Source organism: Vigna umbellata, chromosome 2 (assembly GCF_029865625.1).
Source record: "Vigna umbellata cultivar VRB3 chromosome 2, Vumbellata_1.0, whole genome shotgun sequence".
In the NCBI taxonomy this organism is placed as follows: domain Eukaryota; kingdom Viridiplantae; phylum Streptophyta; class Magnoliopsida; order Fabales; family Fabaceae; genus Vigna; species Vigna umbellata.
Window position 1 is genome coordinate 25,847,362 of NC_142166.1, and position 4,841 is coordinate 25,852,202.

Consider the following 4,841-nt stretch of genomic DNA (forward strand, 5'->3'; position numbering starts at 1 on the left):
CCGTTGTTTATGAAAATCTCAATTGGGTCCCAAATTTATGAAAATTGCAACAATTGGATCCTTTCCGTTAAATTGTCTCCAACGGCGTTAGTGTGTGTTTGACGTGGCACGCTGTAGTCAGTTTCTTAACTGACGTGGCTGACTGAAGTAGGGCAGCTCGTGGATATTATTATTCCAACCTTTTTCTACTGCAACCTAGTACCCTACCCTTCTAAAACCTAAATTACTTTATCTTACACATGGGGCCCACCCAATACTAAATAATCATTTCCTACTTCTCTTCTCAACAAAGAATTTTAGCATTCTAATACACTTACGGCCCTGCACCTCTCTCAAACTCTTCTTCTGTCTAATTAAATTTCTTTTTCTCTCCGAAAGCCAAACCTATTCCCAGTACTTCTCTCACGTCTTGCTCCATTTAAACACAGACTCCTCCACACATCAATCCAATTTTGTTTTCTTCCCCAGGCAGACCGAACTGATCAATGTTATTTGAACCTGCAGAATCAGGCTTGATGAAGGAAGATGGTTGTTTCCCACTTGGGGTAGCCTCTGCCCCACGGTCTCTGTTAGACACTTTAGCCTCTCCATTCTCCTGCTGTGCCTTGGCAATAGCCAGTGCTGCACTGATAGCTTCAGCTTCTGCAGCTGATGCTTGAACCAGATACTCCACACCTTTAGCAATTTGCCTGTTCAAAGTCCTTTAGATGAATGAAGCCAAAAAAGTAACATTAAATACTTTGCCCAATAAAGAGAAAACAACTATTGTACCGAGGTCCCAAAAGCATGGCATTTTCAGTGCTGATATTTGTATAAATGTCACCATTCATTGCGGGTGCAACAGGATTTCCCAAAACAACAGAATCATCAGCAACTGCCTCAGGAACTGCTTGCCTCGCTGGTTTTCAAAACCCCCTTCAACGACTACTCCGTCAAGTTCAGCCCCTTCAATGAGAACCGCTTCGCCATTGCCACCGCCCAAAGCTTTGGTATCCTCGACAACGGTCGCCTCCACGTCCTCATCCTCTCCCCGAACCCCTCCCTCCCCATCGCGAAGCTTGCCTCCTACGACACCGCCGATGGTGCTACGACGTAGCCTGGTCGGAATCACACGACTCCATCGTCATCGTTGCCGTGGCCGATAGCTCCATGAAGCTCTACGACCTGGCCCTACCCCCCACTTCCAACCTAATCCGCTCCTTCCCGGAACACACCCGCGAGGTCCATTCTGCCGACTACAACCCCGTCCACCGCGACTCTTTCCTCTCCTCCTCCTAGGATGCCACCGTCAAGCTCTGGACCCTCGACTGCCCTACCAGCGCCCGCACCTTCAAGGAGCACGCCTATTGCATCTACTCCGTCGTTTGGAACCCCCGTCTACAAATGTCAGGAACTATAGGGTTCCGGTGAGTGTGCTTAATGGGCACAAATATGCCGTGAGGAAGGTGACGGTGTGCACATCATTACTCCACGTCAATAAAAAACTCGTGCCACGTCAGTTAAGAAACTGACTACAACGTGTGATGAGTCGTTATTTCTTGAATTATATTTAGTTTATTGCACTTAAATAAACCAGGGAATTGTGCTTAATTGCTTGTTATTTCCCCGTTTTTCCGAATTCTGCTTAATTTGGTCGGAAATTTGTAATTGTGCTAATTTGGATTTTCTGAGCTGATTAAGTGCATTTTTGAAGTGCAGGAAAATTTCGAAAATACATTTTGGGACATCAGGAAGAGTGCCAAATAAATTCAAGACTCTACACACAGACATTTGTGAATTAATTAAATTGTAATTCAGTAGTTTAGAATTTTTGTATCAACTCTTATATTTTGGGTCAATTTTTGGTAAATTAGATTAGACCCAAAAATTAGAAGTTAGTGACTTGGCACCCTAGGGTTTTATTGTGTGGACCCTACCCTAAAAAAAGAGGACACACGACCCTTAGAAAAGGAGCACAGCCGCCACTTGCAAAAGGAGCCCCACACAGTCTCGGTCTTGGTTTTGGAGGGGGCTTGGTTTTGAACGTTTGAAAAGGGAAAAATGTTGGGAGTGTATTCACGCTGTCTTTAGAAATGGATTGAGCACTATTTTGTCTTCTTGATTCCAAAGCTGTCACGGTGATATTGTTTGGCATTGGTTCTTAATTTCTTTTTGATTACGCTTACCTTAAAGCACATGGCGTGGATTGATATAAAGAAAGGAGGGTGTGTCTCGGCCTTGGGAGATACACTCATTCCAACTTTTTATTAAAGCTTTTAATTGTATCTTTGCTGGAAGGAAGGAGGTAACATGATTAATGTTTGGAGAAAAAGTCTAGGAGATGGGACGTGTCAAGGCAATTGGTGGCTGAATGTTAGCTAATATTTTTTTTCCTTTATTGATTTAAGAATGAAAGAGATTAGAATGTAGAGGTGGTAGGTAGGAGCTGGATAAGCACGGTCACGTGGAGCATAGGAGGCAAATGTTGGGTGATTGATGATGCAGAAAATAGAAGGCCGAGAAGGTGATTTAGAGTGAAGAAGTGGAGTACGGTAGTAGCAGGGAGCAGTCACGTCCGAGCTCAGAAAAGAGGAAACCCATGGTGATTAATCCCATTTTTATTTGCATTCATTTAGCTTTGGAGAAAAACAAAATAGCCGATTCCAGGAGCAGTGATTTTAGAAAAGAAGAGGTGCTGGCACGGTTTGGAGATTGTCACGGGTTGATGTTGATTGAGTAGGAGAGAATGGTGTGTACGAGAATGGCAGCTGGAATGATGTGCACGGTGATGAAAAAGAAAAAGGGAAGTTTTAATTTTTTTTAATGTGCTGTTTTCAATTTGGTTACGCACTTTTTATTGAAGTTGGATTCCAGCGAGGATAACTTGTAAAAGTGAGAGCATTGTCACGTCCGGATGGACTTTGGGTTGGTGATGAAATTTTATGTTTTATTGGAATGTGCACACGTGTTGCTTCCGTGAATGATATGTGTTGGTGAATATCTTCAATTAGAAATTTACATTTTTATCTCAATAGTTTCATTTTTAATAGGTTAAGTGACTTTGCTGAAGTGTCTACTCCGTCATAAGTGATTGAAGCCTTTTTGCATTTAAAAAAATTAGTGTAGTTGCCTGTGTTCATTAATTGTGTTTTGAATTGATGTTTCATTCCAACTATTTTATTCTCGCTGAAGTGTGATTCTGCTGATGTCTTGATTTCAAGAGTGTGAGATAAGTTTTTAGATTTTTCGAGAGTACTTAAATTAGTTCACACACCTTGCTTTAGGATCGTTCAGTTTACTGTTTCCATTTACTTTAAATGCCTTCAATTATGTTCGGTTGCGTTTAGTTTTCAATTTAATTTATGTTCACTTGCTTTCACAAAACTTTCACAAACCCCCCCACTACATGTTCGATCTGAGACTGAACCGCAAATTGGTCCTTGAGAGACGACCTAGGAGTCACTTCCTAGTACTATACTGCATTCTTTTATGCACAACTTTTGTGGGAGGTGCGACCCTCTCATCAAAATATTTTGATGAGTCGTTATTTCTTGAATTATATTTAGTTTATTGCACTTAAATAAACCAGGGAATTGTGTTTAATTGTTTGTTATTTCCCCGTTTTCCGAATTCTGCTTAATTTGGTCGGAAATTTGTAATTGTGCTAATTTGGGTTTTCTGAGCTGATTAAATGCATTTTTGAAGTGCAGGAAAATTTCGGAAATACATTTTTGGGACATCAGGAAGAATGCCAAATAAATTCAAGACTCTCCACACAGACATTTTTGAATTAATTAAATTGTAATTCAGTAGTTTAGAATTTTTGAATCAACTCTTATATTTTGGGTCAATTTTTGGTAAATTAGATTAGACCCAAAATTAGAAGTTAATGACTTGGCACCCTAGGGTTTTATTGTGTGGACCCTACCCTAAAAAAAGGGACACACGGCCTTAAGGGGGTTCACAGCCGCCACTTGCAAAGGGGCCACTTTTTACTCTCTTGTTTTCGGAGGGCTTGTGCCGTGAAGTTTTTGGGGAATGTAAGGGTTGGGAGTGTATTCACGCTGTCTTCTCTAGAAATGGATTGATCACTTTATTCTCTCGGTTTTTAGTTTGAGGTTTTGGTTTTCAAACTTTTTCTTTGGGCTGGAACGTTGTTTTTGAGGGGAAGGAATGGAATAAATTTTTATCATCTTTGTTGAATTCTCATTGCCGCTTCCATTAGATTAGGAACACTTTCATACGGTGATTGAGATTGGATGGAGGGGCTGGAAGAGCAGCACGGTGATGCAAGTAGGAGCAGTAGCACATTTTTATTTTTTTTACATTGACCACGCTGATTCTCTTGGAAAGAAGTGGGTGCTGATTCATTTGAGATTTTGGTGGTGCGCGCACGTGAAGTTGGGGAAAGGAGCTGGCACGGCTTGGAAGGTGCTGCCCGGAGAGAAGGGGCTGGAACGTTTTTTTTTATTCACTTTTCAAAAAAAGAAAAGGGCTGCAGTGGCGTGCACGGTTAAGTGGTGGAAGGCTACGGAGGCTGGAAAAAAGTTGCAGCACATGAAGAGGTTACGGCATTAGGGGGAACACTGATTTTTGGGAGGGCTGGATGTGTGGAGCGTCAGCCGCCATCCATGTGGAAGACACGTTTTTACATTGAACAAAGAAGGAAGTAAAAAGCAAGCAATGGTTTTTGTTGGAAGCACGAGCTGCTCACGTCCAACTTAGTGCAGTACGGTGATAGGGAGATTTTCATTTTTAGCTGAAGTATGTAGCAGATTGAGAGGTGAAGTGGTGTGCACGTGGACGTGTGAGGGAAATAGATGAAGAGAAGATTAGGTGGGAGTCTAGATGATGGGACGTTT

General features: G+C 41.9%; 1 pseudogene; it reads left to right on the forward strand.

Annotated features, from left to right (window-relative positions):
• Nucleotides 1-786: 786 nt before the first annotated feature.
• On the forward strand, nucleotides 787-1,511 carry LOC124828988 (peroxisomal targeting signal type 2 receptor pseudogene; annotated as a pseudogene).
• Nucleotides 1,512-4,841: the final 3,330 nt, after the last annotated feature.